Below are 23689 nucleotides of genomic sequence, written 5' to 3'. Positions count from 1 at the left end.
TGCCCAGGTATATCTTCTTTGTCCAAGAAGCAACAGCAGAAGTCAATGACTGGTGCGTTTTGGATGATAATGTAAAACATAACAATAGAAACCATCCAAAGTTGGGGCTTGATGTTTTCAAGTCATTACACTATGACCTTTCCCCTGGCGGTTTATTCCATTGTGGGATTGTTTTTATTCATTTCCAGGGTGTGAACATTGCCGGCTAGATCAACATTTATTGCCTCTCCCTAGTTTCCCCTGAAAGGTGATGGGGAGCTATCTTTTTGAACCACTGCAATCCATGTGCTGCCTGTATCTCCTTGGAGAGCTCCCCTTCACCATAACATCCCCTTCCCCATAGCACCCCCTTTATTATAACACCCCTTCACCATAACACCCCCTTCACCATAACACCCTCTTCACCATAACAACCTCTTCACCATAACAACCCCTTCACCATAACAACCCCTTCACCATAACAAACCCTTCAAGAAATTGTAGTTTCTTGAAAAATACAATTACATTTTTAACATTATTAAAACATGTAAGATTCTTAGGGGACTTGATAAGATAGGTGCTGAGAGGCTGGTTCCCCACATTAGAGTGACTAGCACCAGAGGGCATAATCTCAGGTTAAGAGTTCGCCATGGTCCCCAATCGCTCTTCATGTGACAAGGCCTTCATCTCTGGGATCATTCTTGTAAACTTCCTCTGGACTCCCTTCAAGGCCAGCGCATCCTTTCTTAAATACGGGGCCCAAAACTACTCACAATATTCCAAATGTGGTCTGACTAGAGCCTCACAGTCTCAGCAGTAAAACCATGTTCTTGTATTCTAGCCCTCTTGAAATGAATGCTAAAATTGCATTTGCCTTTCTACTATACAACCATGTATGTTAATCTTCAAAGAATTCTGAACTGGGACTCCTAAGTCCCTTTGAGCTTTAGATTTCTGAAGCCTTTCCCCGTTTATAAAATAGTCTACACCTCTGTTCTTCCTACCAAAATGCATAGACTCACACTTTCCCACATTGTATTGCATCTACCATTTCTTTGCCCACTCACCTAGTCAGTCCAAGTCCTTCTGCAGCCTTCTCCTCTCCTCAACACTACCTGTCCCTTCACCTATCGTTTTGCTATCTGCAAACTTAGCAACAATGTCCTCAGTTCCTTCATCCAAATAGTTAATGTATAACGTGAGCAGTTGTGGTCCCAAAACCAACCCCTGCGATACTCCACTAGTCACTGGCTGCCATTTTAAAAATGACCCCTTTGTTCCTATTCTCTGCCTTCTGGCAGTGAACCAATCTAGCCAATACTTGTGGAGATCAGAAATGGTGATGGGCAATCATCAGCAACTAATATTCAGAACAATTCAGAACTCCTCAGGTACTAAAGCAGTTCAGATACATATGTAGCAAGGTTCATGCTTGGACTGAAAAATACCAAAAACATTGGACATTACCTTCACTGAATCCCTCACTATCAACATCCTGCTAATTACCACTGACCAGCAATTGACCTAGACCATTCATACAAACACTGTGGTTATAAGAACTGGTCAGAGACTGGGAATTCTGCAGGAATTATCTGACCTCTCAACTCTCCAAAACCTGTCTATTACCTACTAGGTGCCAGGCAGGAATGTAATGGAATACTCTTCACTAGCCTGGATGAGCACAGCTCAAGAAGACTTAAGAACTCGACACCATCTGAGATGTCCACAAACATTCACCCCCCTCCACCTATGCAAAAGTGTGTACCAAATACAAGATGTACTGCAGCAACTCATCAAGGCATCTTAGACAACCCTTTCCAAACCTGGGACCTCTGCCATTTAGAGCAGCAGATAGCATAACCCTGACTTGGAACAATTTTGCTGTGGCTGGGTCAAAACTGTGGAACTCCCTTCCTAGTAACACTGTGGATGTAAGCTTCCCCTTCCTCGTCCAAAAGACTTGGAATGCAGTGCTTCAAGAAGGCTGTTCATCACCACTATCTCAACAGCAGTTTGTAAAGGGCAGTAAATGCTGACTTGGCCAGTGGCACCCACCTCATTTGAATGAACTAAAAAATTTTGTTTCCTGGCCATCTGACAGTTTTTTGGTCATTACTGGTTTCGCTGCTTTTTGATTTCCAGATTTCAGTAAAGAAAGAGTTCAAGCTCTTCCTGTGTAGATTTGAAATTTTGTTGAGTTGAAATCTTGGCATTCTTGTTTTAGCAATTTTGAACCCTCGCAGATTTTTCATTATTTCTATTTAATTAGATTCATAGAGATATACAGCATGGAAACAGACCCTTCGGTCCAACCCGTCCATGCTGACCAGGTATCCCAACCCAATGTAGTCCCACCTGCCAGCACCCGGCCCATATCCCTCCAAACCCTTCCTATTCATATACCCATCCAAATGCCTTTTAAATGTTGCAATTGTACCAGCCTCCACCATGTCTTCTGCCAGCTCAATCCATACATGTGCCACCCTCTGCGTGAAAAAGTTGCCCCTTCAGTCTCTTTTATATCTTTCCCCTCTCACCCTAAACCTATGCCCTCTAGTTCTGGACTCCTCCACCCCAGGTAAAGACTTTGTCTATTTCCCCTATCCATGCCCCTCGTAATTTTGTAAACTTCTATGAGGTCACCCCTCAGCCTCTGACACTCCAGGGAAAACAGCCCCAGCCTGTTCAGCCTCTCCCTATAGCTCAAATCCTCCAACCCTGGCAACATCCTTGTAAATCTTTTCTGAACCCTTTCAAGTTTCACAGCATCTTTCCGATAGGAAGGAGACCAGAATTGCACACAATATTCCAACAGTGGTTTGACCAATGTCCTGTACAGCTGCAACATGACCTCCCAACTCCTGTACTCAATACTTTGACCGATAAAGGAAAGCATACCAAACACCTTCTTCACTATCCTATCTACCTGCGACTCCATTCTTTTATCAATTTTGATTTGGGGCTTTGAACTGAAAACTGTGAGCTAAAGGTGAAGTCTGGTTCCTGATCAAAAGGTTCTGCAGATTTACGTTTAAACAGAGAGCAGAAGTTGGCTATTAATGAGGCAGATATTGAATGTTAACTGGGTCCTCATGGAGGAGATGTTTAGTCAGGAAGCAGACAGACTTTGAATGGGGATTTGGATTGTGTTTTTTGATAAAAATGAATCTGACTGTTGGTGCCACCTAATGAAGAATTGTAAGCTCCTTGCCTAAACTTCGATGAGCAGATCTTGGAAGCTCAGAAATGGTAAACTAAGTTATAAGTATTACTCCCTTTATCTGAATAAACTGTAAAGGTGAACCTGACCGACATGTTCAGAAAATCAACCAAGAAACCACCAAATATGCCTGTTAACAACACATCATGAAAACCACTTAAGTAATCTGACCAGTTTTGTTGTTTTCTTTTATTAATTCCTTAACTATGTTCGTTTGTCTCTGTCTTTTGTGAGAACGGGACTGAAAACAAATAATTTTAGGTTTATAGCATAAAGCAATTAGATTGCTTTGTTGTTTCATTTTGCTTCACTAAATTATTATATTATTAATAATTTGCTCAGACATTCGTTAAAGCTACAAACCAGTGTTGAGAAGTGATTATTCATGAAGTTTGACATTGGTCATTCAAAAAGTCTGGTTAGGAACAATTGTGGTCAATTTTGAGAATCTTTGAAGATTTTAATTTTACTGTGTTGCAAATACAGAGGTAGAAAGGCTGATTTGGTTTGGCTGTCTATTTCTGTTTCATAAAAAGCAACACAAACCATCCAATACTAACTCAGCCTGTTGCTGGCAGCATCACATTTCATTGCTGTGCTACCAGCTCTGTGACTAAATGCCAACGATATAGCCTGCCAATAACAATTAAAAACTGCTTCTTTGGCTAGCATTGGCTGGATTGTCAGCAATCTCCTGTTGAACAGGATATGGAAGGCCGGATTTACCTTGTCACACGGCACACACACACTGACATAGACTCAGCCATAGGCACACATAAGCACAGCACAACCAATCAAAGATACACACACACACACACACACACACACACACACAGAATTATAGAATACCTATAGTACAGAAACAGACCATTTGGCCCAACAAGTCCATACCGACTCTCCGAAGAGTAACCCACCCAGACCCATTCCCTGACCCGATAACCCTACATTTACCCCTGACTAATGCACCTAACCAATACATCCCTGAACACTGAGCAATTTAGCATGGCCAAATCACCTAATCTGCATATTTTTGGATCATAGGAGGAAACTGGAGCACCTGGAGGACACCCACTGAGACGTGGGAAGAATGTGCAAACCTCACACAGACAATTGCCCGAGACTGGAATTGAACCTGGGTCCCTGGTGCTGTGAGGCAGCAGTGCTAACCACTGAGTCACCATGCCAACCTATGGTGGAATTGTGGCTCAGTATATATCCACACACATGCGCTGGTAGACACATAGGATTACAAAAACAGCTTCTGTCTTGACCCAAATTTCAACAACAGAATCTTGCATCTATAATGATGTTGTCAATTTTATATTGCTAGTGGTGTCATCTCAACACTACCCTGGCCCCACCATTTTTAATTAGACTTATGATCTACTGAAGCAGCTCTGATATGGGCAGGAGTTTGGAGAACACAGGCTGAAGTTGTAGCAAATCATTTGGCAAGTCATTCACTGGCAGCTGGGGATCCTTGAGGATGAAGCAATGAGAAACAAAAGCAGAAACAGGCATCTGAAGTGGATAGGGGGTTAGCGCTGTCAGTAGTGACTACTGAGGGAGTGTCACACTGTAGGAGGTGCCATCATTTTAATGAGAACTTAAACTGAGGTGCTGCTACTTGAACGTTAAACTGAAGTCCCATCACAACCACGTCTGAACTCCACTCACCAGGCCTTGTCAGCACAAGGGCTGCTTTCACCATAGCCGTCTGATTTGCACTTACCAATGGTTTCTTTCTCCTGGCTCCCTATTATCTGTTCCTTTGTCTGCCCAACTGTCCTCTTTCTTCAGGCTCAGTCTCTCCACCTATCGTTTACTCCTTCCTGTCTCCCTGCCAGCTTCAACATATATATTTTCCAAGGTAAAAGCAGTTCTGAAGACTGGACCCAATACATTGATTCTGCTTTACCTCCACAGATGTTGCCAGACTTGCTGAATTTATTCAGTTCTGTCTATTTTTGGACCAACCATTCCTCTTGTGCCACTATTTTGATGAAGAATAAAGAATATTTCCCAGTTTTTTTGGTCAATAATAACAAGCATCACAAAACAGGTTTGCTTGTGATCATTATCCTATTATTTATGGGAAGCTGTTAGGTGAAAGTCTGTAGCGTCTCTTCTGATATTGCAAGAGTAACTACAAAAGTCAGTGAGGCCTTGGAAGACTATGCAAATATGACTTATTTCACCATCTGTGAAGTTGAATTTTCATGGCTTGTTTTCCCTTTGTCCAATTGCCAAGTGTCAGTCACGAAGAGTAAAACACTATACGCACAGCGTAGGGCAGTGCACATCAGAATATAAAGATTCTGCTTCTCTGCACAAATCTCAGGACTGTCCTGTGCCTGCAGGAGAGAGACACATCTATGCAAATGGGGAAGGCAATGACAACAACAGCTATTTGCATTTAAATGATGGCATGGTGGCTCAATGCTTAGCATTACTGCCTCACTACACCAGGGATTTGGGGTTGATTCCACTCTTGGGCAAATGGTTGTGTGGAGTTTGCACATTTTACCCCTGTTTGCGTGGATTTCCTCCAGGTGCTCTGGTTTCCTCCACAGTCCAAAGATGTGCAGGTTTAATGGATTGGCCATGCTAAATTGCCCATAGTGTCCAGGGATGTGCAGGCTAGGTGGGTTAGCCATGGAAAATGCAGGGTAATAGGGATAGTATAGTGGGGTGGATCTGAATGGGATGTTCTTTGGATGTTCAATGTGGAGTTGATGGGCTGAATCCAAACCGGATTCTATGCTATAAGATTTTAACAGTACAAAAACAGCTCAAGCAGCTTAATAAAAGGGTTATAAAACAAGATATAACACGTAGTCACATGAGGAAATGTTAGGTCAGATCAGGTAAATGTAGGGGTATGGGTGGTTTGCACTTCGGCGGGTCGGTGTGGACTTGTTGGGCCGAAGGGCCTGTTTCCACACTGTAAAGTAATCTAAAAAAAAAGGATGACAACGACCATCTGGGACCCTCCCATAAATTGGCTTTTTGTTTCAGGTGACAGATCAAGCCTTCCCAAGACATATGTTAACCTGGGTTTCCTAAGTCTTTATCTGTGCCCAGGACAGGTGCAGCTTGTATTTAGACACCTGATCACCAGATCTAGAAAGGATCCAAGCTAACAGGAGGCATCACAACTGATCTCCCACATTTCTACTGCATGTGTGACACAATTCCCTGCACACAAATTCCAAAGGATTTGATAACTGACCTTGAATATTTTAACTTGTATAGTCAGGGTCAGATGACCATAAGCTTGGTAAAAGAGGCAAATTTTATGGAGTGCCTTAAAGGAGGGAAATGCAGTACCGGAGGTGCAGAGGCTTAGGGAGGGAATTCGAGCTGGTGGCTTTGCACCTGTCGGCATAGCCACTGACATTTGAAAGATCACAATCAGAGATACTTCAGAGGCCAAAATTAGATGAGCTCAGTCAGGTACCTTGGTGGGTTGGAGAACTACAAAAAAATGCAAGGCTATGGAGGACTTGAAAACAAAGTGAAAGTTTAACACTTGAGATATTACTCATCCAGGAGTCAGTATAAGTCAGTGAGTACAAGATAACAGGGAAACAAAACTTGCATGTTAGGACATGGGAAACAAATTTTAACTGACAGAGGGTAGATTGTAAGAGGCCTGTCAGAATGCATTGGAATAGTCATGTCTGCAGGACTGTACTGCTCATTCATGGATGTTAGACCCCAATTTTAGGTGAGGACCTTTTCATTTTCTCTATTCTTAATGTGAAACTAAATCCAAATCTCCAGAAATTAAAAATTAAATCCTGAACACTACAACTGCAAGGAAACTGAAGTTGGGAAGAAAAAAACTAAAAGACATTAAAAGAAATGTTTTCAACTCTTTCAGTTTTTCAGTTTACTAATTTTAAAAATTATTGTAGATATACTGGTATAAAGGGGGAGAGCCTGTATCCATTAGAATTTTGAAGAATGATAGTTGATCTTACTAAAATGTATAAAATCCTAACGAGAACTGATATGGTGGATGCTGAAAAAATATTTCCCCTTGTAGAAAAGATTTAAAACACGAGATGCAGTTTAAAAATAAGGGATTTCCATTTATGGCAGAAATGAAGAGAAATGTATTCTCTCAGAGATACTCGAATTCTGGTTTCCCTGCTAATAGGAAATATGTTGTGTTGCAGTCTTTGAGCTATAGGGAGAGGCTGACTAAGATGGGGCTATTTTCCTTGAAGTGTTGGAGGCAAAGGGATGACCTTATAAAAGTTTTTAAAATCAGGGGAGGCAGGAATAGGGTGAATAGTCAAGGGTAGGGGAGTCCAAAACTAGAGGCATAGGTTTAAGGTGAGATGGAAAAGATTTAAAAGGGACTTAAGGGGCAACTTTTTCCACACAGAGGTTGGTGCATCTACGTTGTGAGCTGCCAGAGACAGTGGAGGCTGGTACAGTCACAACATTTAAAGGCATCTGGATGGGTATATGAATAGGAGAGGTTTAGAGGGATACGTGCCTCATGCTGGCAAATGGGATTAGATTAATTTAGGATATCTGGTTGGCATGGACGAGTTGAATCAAAGGATCTGTTTCCGTACTGTACATCTCTGTGACTCTATGACTGTAGAATCCCTTTCCCCAGAGATCAATGGAGGCAGGGTCCTGGAGTACATTTGCAGCTAAGTGAGGTAGTTTCTTTATTGGAGCCAAGAGATCAATGGGAGGAAACTTCTATTGGACGATCAAGCAGAGTTAGAATAGCCTAGATAAAGGCTAGTGTGTTTGGTAAGTCACTTGAAGGCAATTTAATGCAATAACTGCCCAGGGAACAGTACATCTTTACTGTGTACATGACGTGTACATTAGATTGTCTGCCATTTCCACGGAGGTCAGTGTGTATTTTGGGAAATGAAAAAAGACCTATTCATCAACTACAGTGTCACTCAGCACACCCTGTTCCAGATCCGTCCAAACAGGATCCCTGTTAACATTTTTACTTAAACGCATCGAGTCTTTAGAAAGTGAACCTGCTGCTTGCTCGCCCACACTTTGTTCACAGCAGTTTCTATGACAACAGAAAGCTAAATAGGAATCCAAAGATCAATATTGTCACTGTGCAGCCCCCTACGTGCACAAATGCTCTCCTTTTATCAAGTATTTAAGACGACAAAGGTTATTATTAATTTTTCCGAAGTGATGTTACTTCATACTTCAGCATGACAGATGTTAAAATAAAATGTGGCCTCTCTCTCACACATGCACACACACATGGCATATACCAAAGAAATCTCATGAAGACAGATGGTCACATTTTAGTAGTGCAGATAACTCAAGTTATCACTTGCCACCCAGCTGATGTGGATCAACTTCCATTCACTGAATCCACCCAGTTTTAATTCCCATTGATTCAATCAGGATTGTGCAGTTTTCACAATGGGTACCACACCTGCTGCTTATGTGGATAAGCAAATTTGAGGACCTCCTTATTGGTCTGCTCCTGAACCTTGCTAAAACAGTCATCAATGGGTCTTAGCAGTGGGCCTTGGAAACGGTTGTAGTTCCTGACTTACTGACTCTCTTCCACAGATAGCTCGGTGCCAAAGTGTCCACCATAAGCCTCAGAACCTTTAGTGATAGATAGACATTGCAAATGCCTTTCTCCACCACCAACACCATTTTGATTTAGTCCCCTCTCATTTACTCCCCTTTTTGTTCTGTTTTTTGTTACGCTGCACAGATGGTTACTGGTTGTAACTAACAGGGTAATTTTAAAATTTGATGGTGGGTTCATTTGTTTAAAAAATTCTTTCACTGATGACTCTGTTGGACTCAAGATAATATCTGTGAGTTACTAAGGCTGCAAGGTGGACAAGGGGAGAAGCAAAGAGAGACATAACAGACTGATGAAAGGGAGAGAAAGTGACACAGAGTCAGACAGGGACAAAAGAGAGACACAGAAAGGCAGTCATAGGGAGAAAGAGTGAATAACACAAAAATAGGGAGAGTGAAACACACAAAGGGAAAAAGAGACACAGAGGTATTAAAAGGAAGATCACATAGAGAGAAAGAGAGAGGGACAAAATGACAAAGAAACACACAGTGGAAGAGCCGAGACTAACAGAGAGAGAGACAGACAAGGTGAAAGATAGAGATTAGATGACTTACTTAGTGTGGAAACAGGCCCTTCGGCCCAACAAGTCCACACTGACCCGCCGAAACGCAAACCACCCAGACCAATTCCCTTACATTTACCCCTGCCCCAACACTACGGACAATTTTAACATGGCCAATTCACCTAACCTGCACATTTTTGGACTGTGGGAGGAAACCGGAGCAAGCCAACACAGACATGGGGAGAATGTGCAAACTCCACACAGTCAGCGGCCTGAGGCAGGAATTGAACCTGGGTCTCTGGCGCTGTTAGGCAGCAGTGCTAACCACTGTGCCACCATGCCGCCCAAAAACAGAGAGAGAGAAAGACAGATAGAGAGTGTGTGTGTGTGTGTGTGTGTGTGTGAGAGAGAGAGAGAGAATGTGTGAATGAGTGAAAGAGACAATCTGGCAGAAAGCGAGAAGTGCACACAGGAAGAAAGAGAGACTAAGAGAGACACACAGGGAAAAAGAAACAGAAACAAAGCCTTAAAAAAAAGGGGAAGCTTCTGGCCAGCTTGCAGTAATTCAGGTTGTATAGTGCTTTAAATAAAATACCAGATCAGCATTACTCTTGGCTACAGGGCTGATAGTTCTGGTTGAAATCGATTACTTTGTCCGGACAAAGAGCCTGTACCCCGCCTCGATTGCCAATATTTTTCGAACATCCAAAATGAATTTAGGTATCTGTCATATTCTGGTTTGAGTAGTTCACTGCTATCTGTGCTGAGTCTTGGGCCTGTTTAATTACCAATGGTCAAAAATGGACCACTAACAAATCTAAACAGAAGATGCGCTTGTCTTAAGTAACAAGGTGGCTTATTGCATAATAGCAATCAGAATAGTTTACATTCACTTGCCTGGCATAATTGCATAGGACAGTCAGGAGCTGTGCAGAGCACATCTGCTCCTCTGAGGAACACATATAGATCTCCACTGCCTCCACCCAAAGATTATATGACAACATCAGATTGGGTGGAGCTTAATGTAACATCGTCATCAATTCTTTTAGAACAATTGCCTTATATAATGTTTCCCTAAGATATTTTCCCCAGAGTTTATTTGTCGCAACTTCAAGGAGATTTTAACGTTTAATTCTGAGAGACAACAGGCCGATCCGAGAGAGGCAGAAACACTGCTGGTAATGATGTTCCACATGGACAAATTCCCAGGCATACAATATTTCTAAGTTCAGAATAAGACAAGAGAAAGAAAATATAATGATCCTGAAATTCTGCTGGAGTTATACACCATCTCTTGCCAGAATATTTGCGAGTTTCAGGACGAACCTGGTTCATACATTTAAATCTCACTTCCCAGAAGAATCCTGCCTGTGTCCAGATCGGAATAGGGAGCATCTGCTGAGATACTGAGCTAGTAACCTTCAATGCTCTGCCTAACACAACCAGGCAGAAGGCAAAGAGTATCAGCTACATCAGGAGCAAGTACAGGAAAGCTGTTAACAACATTTCTCACTTGCATGCTGTACAAAAGAATGCTGCACTAGTATTGCTCGTGTTTTGGATAAGATGTTAAACCATGTACCAGTCTGTTCTCTAAAATGACACTGCTTTGATGAAGAACAACAGAGTTCATCAAAGTGTCCTCATCAATGTTTATCCCTGAATCGACATCACTAAAACAGATCATCTCCTCATCACATTTGTCCTCTGTGGGAATTTGATTTGTGTAAACCAGCGAGAGGGATTCATCTACCATAACAATAACTCCAACTTAAAAAGTGCCTAATTGTCTGAAAAGTGCTTTAGAATGCCCTCAGGTGATGATGGGAACAACAGACATCAACATATATTTTTTTTTTATTCAAGGCTGCTTCTTTGATCAATGTGGTCCTAATGCAGGAAGGAAAGGAATGTTTGGGGAATGAAGTGGAAGCAAATAATTAATGTTAACCCTGGGGAAACATTGATTCCTGAAGAAGGGCTTATGCCCGAAACATCGATTCTCCTGTTCCTTGGATGCTGCCTGACCTGCTGCGCTTTTCCAGCAACACATTTTCAGAAATGTGTTGATGGTATGGTTAGGTTCAATTTCAGAGCAAGAGTAAAGAAAGAAATACATACATTTATATCACACCTTTTACAATTACCAGATAGCTGAATACTTGACAGACATGGAGGTATTTTTTGAAGCGTAGTCATTTTTGTAAAGTACAAAATGCAGCAATTAAATTGCACACAGCAATCTCTGACAATTAACGAGATGAGAATAATTAGATGGGGGTTGGTTAGCTAAGTTGGCAGCATAGGGGCAGTGATACTGTCCTTACCTCTGAATCAAGAGGCCTAGGTTCAAGCCCTGCTCCAGAGGTGGGTCATGACATCTCTGGACAGATTGACTAAAAATGTGTGAGCTAAGTTGGCTGAACAGCTGATTTGTGATACAAATAAAATGCCACAATGCTGATTCAGTTCCAGTACCAACTGAGGCTATCTGAAGGCACCTTGTCAACTTTGCCTGAGGTATGGAGACCGTCAGGTTAAACTACCACCAGTTATTAGATTACTTACAGTGTGGAAACAGGCCCTTCAGCCCAACAAGTCCTCCACCCAGACCCATTCCCCTACACCTAACACTATGGGCAATTTAGCATGGCCAATTCACCTCACCTGCACATTTTTGAACTGTGGGAGGAAACTGGAGAAAACCCATGCAGACACGGGGAGAATGTGCAAACTCCACACAGACTGTTACCCGAGGTGGGAATTGATCCAGGGTCTCTGGTGCTGAGGCAGCAGTGCTAACCACTGTGCCACTGTGGCCGCCCACGGTTATCTTTAATGAGAGCGCGGGACTATGGTGACTTTACCTTTACCTAATAATCAGATAATTTATTTTGCAAAGTAGTTTGAGAAAATTTTCTGCAAAATAGTACCATGGGTTTTCTTACATTCAGCCACACAGGTAGACATGGCTTTGGTTAACATCTCATCTGAAAGGTTTCACCTGGTATTGCAACACTCCCTAGCCTGTCAGTTTTGATACTTGTGCTCAAGCCCTAGATTTGAACTTGGAAACTTGTGATTCCAGAACACAGATGTATCAACTTTCCCACACCTACTAACTGTCCCTATCTCTGAGCCAGGAATTCTGGGTTCAAGTCCCATTTGCTCCAGAGGTCTGTAAGAATATCTCGTAACAGGTTAATTGGAAAGTATAAATAATGAAGAGTCAAAGGTAGGAGCTTCCGCACTGGAAAAGAGGGCAAAGTTCCTTAGGACAGGGAAGTTAGAGAACAATCAAAATTTTTTGGCTGTGGGAAATCCTAAATTATGACCTGCGTAAGAACATAAAATGCACGACGAGGTACTATGGCCTGTTGAGTCTGTTCCACCATTCAATATCACAGCTGATCTGCTCCAATTCTACTTTCCCAATTTATAGCCACATTCTTCAATTCCCTTTGTGACCAAAGATCTGGCAACCTCAATGAGTGAACGTACACAGCCCTGGGGTACAGGATTTCAAAGTTTCACAGCGTTCACAGTAAAGAAACCTTCCCTAAGTCAGGTAAATGGTTGACAAAATCATGAGGGGCATGGGTAGGGTAAACAGACAAGGTCCTTTCCCTAGGGTCGGGGTAAGAACTAGAGAGCATAGGTTTAAGGCGAGAGGGGAAAAATTTAAAAGGGACCTCAGAGGCAACTTTTTCACCCACAGAGGGTGGTGCATGTATGGAATGAGCAGCCAGAGGAAGTTCGGAGACTGGTACAATTACAACATTTAAAAGTCCTCAGAATGGATATGTGAATAGGAAGGGTTTAGAGGGGTATGGGCTAAGTGTGGCAAATGGGACGAGATTAGTTTAGGATATCTGGTCGACATGGCCAAGTTAAACCAAAGGATCTGTTTCTGTACTGGACATCTCTACGACTCCAAATGGAAATCCCTTTATCTTGAGACTATTTGGCAAGTTATGAAACAAGGTGTAATGATGGAATCAAAGTACAGATCTGAAAGAATAATAGGGAGAGGCTTGGGGGGGTTAAAGTCCTACTCGTGGTCATATGTTCTGAAGAAATGGGTAGAAGAGAATAAAAATGTATTTATATTTGGAGAAAAGAGGGGTGGTCAATTATAAATAGGAATATTAAAAATAAATTTAAACAGAAGAAAAGGAGGCATGTGATAAAGATAGAGGCTAAAAATAGAAAGAAAAATTATGTGGAAGAGAGAAAGTGTGGGGGAGGTGAAATGAGAGATTAAAATAAATGAAAGGGAAAGATTACAGCAGAAAATATAAAAAGAATATATCAACAGCTTGCATCAAGATATAAAAAGAAAAAAAAGATTATTTAAAGAGAGGGTCGGACCACTCATGAGTGAAGGAGAAGTACTAATTGTAAGGGATTAAGGATTGGTTGATATATTGCGTCAGTCTGTGCAAATAATGGCAATGAAAATGTCAATGTGCAGAAGAATTATGGTACAATTGACAAAGAGACAACTGCAGAACTGGTTCTGAAAATAACAGCAAAGCAAAATGAGTCATGCCCTAAATGGCATCTACCCTGTGTTGTTGAAGGAAAGATAGAAAAATCTTAGATTGCTATATCTGAATTGTCTTTAGTTATACTGGAGGATTGTACAGTCGAGAAGTCTCTGAGAATCACTGGCAGAAAGACTGAGCTGGGTTCACTATACTCACAGAATCATTGGAATGTTACAGCAAACTAAGAGGCCATTCAGCCCATCATGCCTGCATACATTCTCCAACCAATGCAATTTGTGTCATTTGCCCTCCTTCTCCCTCTAACCTTCCAAATTCTCTCTTTCAGATAGCAATCTAATTCCTTTTTGAATATTCAGTTGAACCTGTTTCTAAGTCTGATGTCTTATGGGTATGCTCTTAGAAAATAGAGAAAAAGGATGGATTGGACCTGAATTGGAAGGGGACTAATATACTGGCAGGGAAATTTGCTGGAGTTGCTCCAGAGGATTTAAACTAGGGGATTGGGACGCAGGGGGATAGTGAGGAAAGAGATCAATCTAAGACTGGTACAGTTGACAAAAGAAGTGAGCCAAACAGTCATGGCAGACAGGGACAAAGCAGAGAACAAGGTAGGACTGATAAATTAAACTATTTATTTCAATGCGAGGGGCCGAACATGGAAGGCAGATCAACTCAGGGCATGGTTAGGAACATGGGACTGGGATATCATAGAAGTTACAGAAACATGGCTCAGGAATGGACAGGTCTGGCCGCTTAATGTTCCAGGATACAAATGCTACAGGAAGGACAGTAAGTGAGGCAGGAGAGGAGGAGTGGCGATTTTGATAAGGGATAGCATTACAGCTGTACTGAGGGAGGATATTCCCAGAAATATATACAAGGAAGTTATTTGTGTGGAACTGAAAAATAAGAAAAGGATGATCACTAATTTCTGAGGGAAATTGAGAAAAAAATTTGAAAGATCTTAGTTATCTGTAAGAATGATAGGGTGGTTATGGTATGGGATTTTAATATAGACTGGGACTGCCATAGTGTTAAGGGTTTAGATGGAGAGGAATTTGTTAAGAGTGCTTGTGTCTTCCCCAGTGAACACATATCTGAAGTACCAATTTAATTCTTCTGCCATTTCTTTGTTCCCCGTAATATATTCCCCTGTTTCTGTCTTCAAGGGCCCAATTTTAGTCTTAACCATTTTTTTGCCTTTCACATACCTAAAAAAGCTTTTACTATCCTCCTTTATATTATTGGGCAGTTTACCTTCGTACCTCATTTTTTCTCTGCTTATTTCCTTCTTAGTAATCCTCTGTTGTTCTTTAAAAGCTTTCCAGTCCTCCGTTTTCCCACTTATCTTTGCTATGTTATATTTTTTCTCTTTTAACTTTATATGTTTCTTAACTTCCCTCGTCAGCCACGGCCACCCATGCCTCCTCCTAGGATCTTTCTTCCTTTTTAGAATGAACTGATCCTGCAACTTCTGCATTATACACAGAAATATCTGCCATTGTTCCTCCACTGTCATCCCTGCTAAGGTATTGCACCACTGAACTTTGGCCAGCTCCTCCCTCATAGCTCCATAGTTCCCTTTATTCAACAGAAATATTGTCACTTCCGACTGTACCCTCTCCCTCTCAAATTGCAGATTGAAGCTTATTGTATTATGGTCACTACTTCCCAATGGCTCCTTCACTTCGAGGTCCTTGACCAATTCTGGTTCGTTGCACAATACCAGATCCAGAATTGCCTACTCCCTGATCGGCTCCAGCACCAGCTGTTCCAAGAATCCATCTCTGAGGCATTCCACAAAGTCTCTTTCTTGAGGTCCAATACCATCCTGATTCTCCCAGTCTACTTGCATGTTGAAATCCCCCATAACAACTGTAGTAACATCTTTGCAATAGGCCAATTTCAGCTCCTGATTCGACTTACATCCGACATCCAGACTACTGTTTGGGGGCCTGTAGATGACTCCCAAGAGGGTCTTTTTACCCTTAGTATTTCTCATCTCTATCCACACTGACTCTACATCCCTTGATTCTAGGTCCCCCTGCGCAAGGGACTGAATATCATCCCTTACCAACATGGCCACCCCACCCCCTCTGCCCGTCAGTCTGTCCTTACGATAGCATGTGTCGCCTTGAATATTCATTTCCCAGGCCCTGTCCACTTGAAGCCATGTCTCAGTTATCCCTACAATATTGTATCTGCCAATTTCCAAAAGAGCCTCAAGCTCATCCATTTTATTTCTATCAACCTATCATTCTTGCATCGTTGGCAAGGTCAGTATTTACTGTCCATTTCTAATTACCATGACACAAGGGACTGGTGACTTCAGAATCCAATTGGAAATTAACCACATTGCTATGGATCTGGAGTCACACATGGGCCAGATTGAGTAACGACAGCAGATTTCTTTCCCTCAAGGAAATAAGCAAGCCAGATAGGGTTTTCCTTAATATTCCAGATTTTAAAATTCCACTTAATTCCTACCATCTGCCATGGCCTCCAGTGCTTGGCCTAGCCTCTGGGTACTGGTTCAGTGGCATTACCACGATGTCACCACTGCCCAAAAGAAAAACTTAGCGACCTCAGTTTTGAAATTTTCCACTGACTTCCCGATCCTAATAGTATTTTGGGGGATTGGATTCCAGATCTCCAGTATCCTTTCTGTGATGGAATGCTTCCTGAGAAGGCCAAGCAAGTTCTAATTTTAAGGTTATGTTTTCTTGCTCGGGACTCCACCCACCACTTTTCTGTCTTTATACCCTAGCTATTCTAATAGAGTCATAGACATATAGAGCTGTAATGAATGGAAACAGACCCTTCAGGCCAACTCATCTAACTTGTCCATGCTGTCCAGATAATTTAATCTCGTCCCATTTGCCAGCATTTAGCCCATATCCCGCTAAACCTTTCCTATTCATGTATCCATCCAGATGCCTTTTAAATGTTGTAATTGTACCAGCCTCCACCACTTCCTCAGGTAGCTCATTCCATACATGCTCATTACAGTCACCACTGTTTGCGTGAAAATGTTGCCCCTTAGGTCACTTTTAAATCTTTCCCATCTCACCTTAACCCTTGCCCTCTAGTTTTGGACTCCCCCACCCTGGGGAAAAGACCTTGTCTGTTTACCCTATCTATGCCATGATTTTGTAAACCTCTATAAGTTTACCCCTCAGCCTCTGATGTTTGAGGGGAAAATAGTCCCAGCCTATTCTGGTCTCTTATTATAGCTCAGACCGTCCAATCTTGGCAACATTCTTGTAAATCTTTTCTGAACCCTTTCAAGTTTCATACAATCCTCCCTGCAGCAGAGAGACCAGAATTGAATATAGTATTCCAGAAATAGCTCAACCAATGTCCTAAACAGCCATAACATGACCACCCAACTCCTATACTCAATACACTGACTAATAAAGGCAAGCATATCAAACACCTTCTTCACTATCCAGTCTCCCTGTGACTCCACTTCCAAGGAACTACAAACCTGCACTCCAAGGTCTCTTTGTTCAGCAACAGTCCCCAGCACCTTACCATTAAGCGTGTAAGTCCTGCTCCCATTTGCCTTTCCAAAATACAGCACTTCACATTTATCTAAATTAAACTCCATCCTATATTCACATCCTAATCATTTATATAAATGATGAAAAGCAGTGGACCTACCTCCGATCCTTATGGAGCACTGCTGATCACAGGTATATTCAATTAACCATCTTACATATTTCATTTTGATCAACACTTAATCTTTGATACCCAAGGGAATAAAAGCCAAATGAGCAGCCGGCCTTATAATTCAGGGTTTATTTGATCTTATGCTTGAAATGCGTCCTTTGCCTCAGATTTATAGTATACAAATAGCCTATTGACCCCAATTATTCTGTCCTGAAGCTTATATTTTATATGCAAGTCTCCTCCCATTCCATTTATCATCTTACATTTAGCTTGCCATTTTCAATATTATTATCTTGCATAGATAGCTTTGCCAGACCACCTTAGTTGGCTTCTATAATGGTTGAAAAACCTAGTCTTATAATTTAGAAGCGAGTCTTCTCGCTGTAGGGAATTAATTGTGTCAATTAAGCACAACATTCAGTTTTCTCTATCTCTTCAAGTTCTACGTGGTTATTAGTAATAAAGATCATTTATTACCAACTGGCAAAAGCATCATGGACCAATGATTTAAGATAAGTAAAGTCTACATGAAGAAACATTTATTTATGCAATGAATAGTTAGGATCTGGGTTGCATTATCTGAGAAGGTACTGGACGCAGACCTAATTGTGGCTTACAAAGAATGAACTCCTAAAGAGAAAAGGTTTGAAGGGTCATGGGAAAGAACGGGCCCGGAAGTGAGACTAACTGCATTTGCAGACAGTAGTATAGACTGTGATTTTTTTATGCTTCTCAGGTGCTCTGTGACTTAATGACGCTTTAAAATGGCAGGCAGGATGTTTGCATGTGCACTTCCAGCCAGGAATGTGCAGCCTACTACACTCAATAATGATAAAAATCAGAGATTACATTTACCACATTAAAAATATATGTTCAGCTTCTTAATGGGACATAGGAAAGTGGAGAAAACGTAGGCTATTTGGCCCATAAACTGTTCCACCTTCAAACACATCAGTCTTCATCTACCTCGATGCACTTTTTCCATATTCTGTTAATCATTAGTAGCCACAAATATTTCTTGAATATGCCGAACGGCTGAGCTTCTACAGCCTTCTGGGGTAGGAAAATTCAAAAATTTACAACCTTCTGATTGAAGAAATTTCCCTCACTATAGTTTCAAATGAGTATCTCTCCACCCAACCCTGGTTTTCAACATCAGCCATGGAAAATACCTAAGTTTGTAAGTTTCAATGAGATCTCTTCTCTTGTTCAAACTCTAGAGAATGCAGACCCAATCTCCTCAAACTCTCATAAAGGAACCTTATGTCTCTGAAATACCGTCTCCAAATTAGTTGGCCGTTTCCACCATTGTTGGTTTTCCTGAAGAACTGTGATCTTGAGCATCTTGGGGAGTTAAGAGTTAATAACTGAACTCACTCAAATCTTAGAAGCAACAGATGTTCCCGAGTATAAACAGAACGAGTTTCCTGAGTTGTGGGAGAGAGGTATGGCTACTCTTCTGCTTTTCATGGGTAGAGTAACAAAGTTATTTATATCATCCATTAACTGTATAGTGTAGAAAGATAATAGTGAACAATGCCTATTTTCCCAAAGGATCCACAAACTGTTAAGTCAGGAAACTTTTGTTTGAGTGAAGTGCTTTCAGAGTAAACAGCCAGAACTGTTTACATCAATGGGCTGTTTTCAAGGGATTCAGGAACAGAACAGTACGTCATGAGGTTTCAACTGTGACATTTTATTTGGCTGATATCAAAGATACTTGCCAAAAAGAGCATCATTTTCAATTTTTTTTTTCAGAGTGATTAAAAGACAATACAAGAAATTCAAGATTTGGAGATGCCGGTGTTGGACTGGGGTGTACAAAGTTAAAAATCACACAACACCAGGTTATAGTCCAACAAGTTTAATTGAAAGCCAGTGCTTGCCAGAAATTCAAAGCCACTTCATCAAGCTGGGCTGAATACATATTAGAAATCAATAAACTCTTCTGTATATTCAATTGTTCACTGTATTTATACAAAAGGTATCATTGTGAACCAGAAGAGAAGTTGTGCTTAAATGCCTTTAAATGCTAAGTGAGCCCTAACATTAAACATACTTAGAGAAGCACAGCCATAAGCAAGGGAAATTACTGACCTGAATGTGAGGTCAATAAAAGTGGGAATGGACTTCTCCTTACCCCACATTGAAAAACATCCATCCTAATCACCACTACTCTCTTTACCTTGCTACAATTGTGTTTTGCATCTTTTGAAGTGTTATATCTCCAATATATTTTCAGTTGCTACTGATGAAAATTCATAGAATCTAATGCAACACTGAGATACTTAGTGGAGAAACAAGTGCAACATTGGATTCCCCAGTGAAGCAGCCAGTACAACATTGGAAATAACCAGTGGAGAGACCAGTGCAATGTTGGGACACCAAGTAGAGAGACCTGTATAACATGAGGACACTCAGTGGAGAGACCTGTGCAACATTGAGACATCTTGTGCAGAAGCTAGTACAACAGTGGGACACATAGTGGAGAGGCCAGAATAACACTGCGACACCCAGTCGATAAATCAGTATTCATTTGCTACTGCCTGTTCTGCTTCTCTTTACTATTTCGACTCCAGATTGTAAAGTCCAATATCACAATAGGAATCAAGACATAAATCATCTGTAAGATACCATATAGCCTTTTACAGCCATTCATCGAGGAAGTTTCAATATATCTAGTGGTATTCCACAGGGATCAGTACTAGGTTCACTTTTATTTGTCATTTATATAAATGATTTGGACGAGAATATGAGGAATGGTTAGTAAGTTTGTGGATGACACCAAAATTGGCGAAATAGTGACAATGAACAAGGTTATCTAAGATTACAAAGAGATCTAGACCATTTGAGTCAATAGGCTGAGGAGTGGCAGATGGAGTTTAATTTGGATAAATGGGAGGTTTTGAGTTTTGGTAAAACAAACAAGGGCAGGACTTATACAATTAATGGTAGGGTCCCACGTAGCATTGTAGAACAGCGAGACCTTGAGGTTCAGGTATATAATTCTTGGAAATTTGTGTCACAGATAGACAGGGTGGTTTAGCACGCTTGCCTTAACTGCTCGGACCTTTGAGTACAGGAGTTGGACATAATGTTAGGGTTGTACAGAATGTTGGTGAGGTCTTTTCTGGAGTCGAGAGTGGGGTGCTGGAAAAGCACAGCCAGTCAGACAGCATCCGAAGAGCAGGAAAATCGATGTTTTGGGCAAGAGCCCTTCATCAGGAATGAGGCTTGTGAGCTGAAAGGGTGGTGAGATAAATTAGAGGGGGTGGGGCAGGAGGGAAGGTAGCTGGGAGTGAGATAGGTGAATGGAGGTGGGGTATGGTGATAGGTCAGAGAGGAGGATGGGGCGGATAGGTGGGAAGGAAGATGGACAGGTAGAACAGGTCATGAGGGTGGTGTCAAGTTGGAAGGTTGGAACTGGGATAAGGTTGGAGGGAGGGGAAATGAGGAAACTGGTGAAATTCACATTGATGCCCTGGGGTTGGAGGATCCCAAGGTGGACGATGAGGCATTCTTCCTCCAGGCATCGGGTGGTTAGGGTGTGGTGATGGAGGAGAACCAGGACCTGCATGTCCTTGGTGGAGTGAGAGGGGAAGTTGAAGTATTCGGCCACGGGGCAGTGGGGTTGGTTGGTGTGGATGTCCCACGACACTGAGAGAAGCTGGAGTTACAATAAAGGATGTAATCAGCACATTAGTAAGGGAGGATCTCAGATTGTAAAAACAATGTATGGAATCTGGTTGGTTCAAACTAAGAAATGGCAAGGGACACCAAATATTGATTGGAATTATTAATAGGTCACCAAATACTAGTGGCATAATTAATATAGATTTGCAAATGAGAAATTGTCTTTGACAAACTTGTTGGAATTTTGTTTCAAGAAGCTACTAATAAAATTGAGTTGATGGCTGTAGTATATGTAGATTTTCAGAAGGCTTTTGATAAAGTTCCCCATTGCAGCATGGTTAGAAATACTGAAACACATGGGATACGAGGTTATGTACTATTATGAATTAAGACCATAAGATACAGGAGCACAATTAGGCATTCAGTCCATCAAATCTGTCTCACCATTCAACCCCATTCTCCAGCCTTCTCACCATAGTCTTTGATCCCAATACTAATCAAGAAGCTATCTCTGTCTAAAGATATTCAGTGACTTGGCCTCCATAGCTTTCTATGTCCATGAGTTCCACAGATTCACACCCTCTGATTGAATTCACTTCTCCCAATCTCAGTTATCTTCACTCTGAGGCTGTGCCCTTGGGTCCTAGTCTCTCCAACTAGTGGAAACATCTGCTCAATATCCATTCTATCCAGGCCTCTCACTACCATTTAATGAGATCCCTCCTCATTCTCTTGAACTCCATTCAGTAAATGCCCATAATCCTCAACTAGTCTTCATATGACAAACCCTCCTGTGGGTCCATCACATCCTTCTTTTCAAGGTTTGCGAAAAGATTTGTAGCTCAGGTACCAGTTGTCATAGTTGTGCGTATGTTTGCCAAACTGGGAAGTTGATTTGCAGAAATTTCATCCCCTGTCTAGGTGACAACTTCAGTACTTTGGAGCCTCTTGTGAAGCATTGGTGTATTGTGTCTTCTGGAATTTATTTGGTTCTGTTCCTGCTGCTTCCAATTGCTGGTTCTGGTTGATTATTGTAGTGACTGGTATATTGGGTCTAGGTCAATATGTTTGTTGATGGTGTGTATGGATGAGTGTTATGCTTCTCTACCTGTCCTCCGTTTAGCTTGTCCTATGATCATTGTGTTGTCCCAGTTGAATTTGTGGTCTCTGTCATCTGTGTGTGTGGCTACTAGATACAGCTGGTCATGGCTGGTTGGTGTTCATGGATGCAGGTGGCTCTGGTTCAGATATGTGCACAACACTTTTGTTATCTTTAAGGGAATAGAAATTGAGAACACATACTGCATCATTAACACCATGCCCACAGCGATCAGATTTACAAGAGAGGGGGAAACAAACAATCACCTCCCATTCCTGGATTTGATGGTAGAAAGAACACCAATCTGTGAATGCACCATGAAAGTGAACAGGAAAGCCACACACACTGACCAAATTTTGACCTACCACAGCAACCACCTGAATACACACAAGGAAAGCTATATTAGGACCCTGTTCAAAAGGGCTACAACACATTGCAGCACTCCAGACCTATGAAGGGAAAAAGAATACCTCTACAGAGCATTCGCCAAGAATGAATCTCCCTGCAACTTCATCCACAGATGCCTAACAGACAAACTATGTGATGAGGACATGCCACAACCTAACTCACTAGCCGCGTTACCATGTCTCGGAACAGACAGCCAGATTTGTCTGACCACTGACTCATGACAGCCCATAAACCAACAGCCACGCTTAGACAACAACTCACCAGAACAAAAGACCCTACACCCATCATGTGCAAGACAAATGCAGTTACAAGATTCCATGCAAAGACTGCATGAAACATTATGTAGAACAAACAGGCAGACAACTCACAAGGAACACCAACTAGCTACTAAACATTACAACCTAGTAACCATACATACAGATGACAAGGACCACAAATTTGACTGGGACAACACAACGATCATAGAATAAGCTAAATAGACGACAGCCAGAGAATTTTTAGAAGCATGGCACTCGTCCACACTCCATCAACAGGCGCATAGATCTAGACCCAATATATCGGGCTCTACAATGATTAACCGGAACCAGCAACTGGAAGCAGCTGGAAGGGAACCAAATAAATTCTAGAAGAGACAGAATAGCAGCACTTCATAGGAGGCTCCAAAGCAATGAAGATGTCACAAGACAGGGGATGAAATGTCTGCTAATCAACTTCCCAGCTCGGCAAACATACCCACAATTACGACAGCCTTCTTTACATACAGGGCCCAAATCCTACCAACTACGGAGGTCAGGTTAACTGGCCAAAAATGATTGGCAACGATTGATAATTGGCAATAGACAGAGTAGGAATAAATATTCGTTCTCCCATTTGCTGGCTGAGACTAGTTGGACACTGCAAAAATAAATCTTGGGCTGAGCTATTCACAATACATATTAATGATTTGAAGGTAGGGACAAATGTAACATTTCAAAATTAGCAGATAATACAAAGCTAAGTGGGAATGTTTGTGGTGAGAAAGATGTAAAGTGGTTTCAGGAATGTTGGATAGGTTTAGTGA

General features: G+C 41.6%; 1 protein-coding gene and 1 long non-coding RNA gene across 22 annotated transcripts in view; one reads left to right on the top strand and one right to left on the bottom strand.

Annotated features, from left to right (window-relative positions):
• Positions 1 to 20740, top strand: part of LOC148140466 (uncharacterized) — a 53562-nt gene extending 32822 nt beyond the window's left edge. The window contains exon 3 of the long non-coding RNA XR_015753054.1: positions 19248 to 20740. This is a non-coding gene — a long non-coding RNA (uncharacterized LOC148140466). The remainder of the gene's footprint in view (positions 1 to 19247) is intronic.
• The window catches only part of LOC122541389 (ras/Rap GTPase-activating protein SynGAP-like), a 1066559-nt gene that overhangs the window by 297212 nt on the left and 745658 nt on the right, over positions 1 to 23689 (bottom strand). The window lies entirely within an intron of this gene.

The sequence above is a fragment of the Chiloscyllium plagiosum genome, unplaced genomic scaffold (assembly GCF_037043375.1).
Source record: "Chiloscyllium plagiosum isolate Xiang-an unplaced genomic scaffold, Cpla_swu_hap1 HiC_scaffold_35, whole genome shotgun sequence".
In the NCBI taxonomy this organism is placed as follows: Eukaryota; Metazoa; Chordata; class Chondrichthyes; order Orectolobiformes; family Hemiscylliidae; genus Chiloscyllium; species Chiloscyllium plagiosum.
The sequence above is the reverse complement of the archived record's forward strand: the minus strand, read 5'-3'. Positions and strand labels throughout refer to the sequence as shown.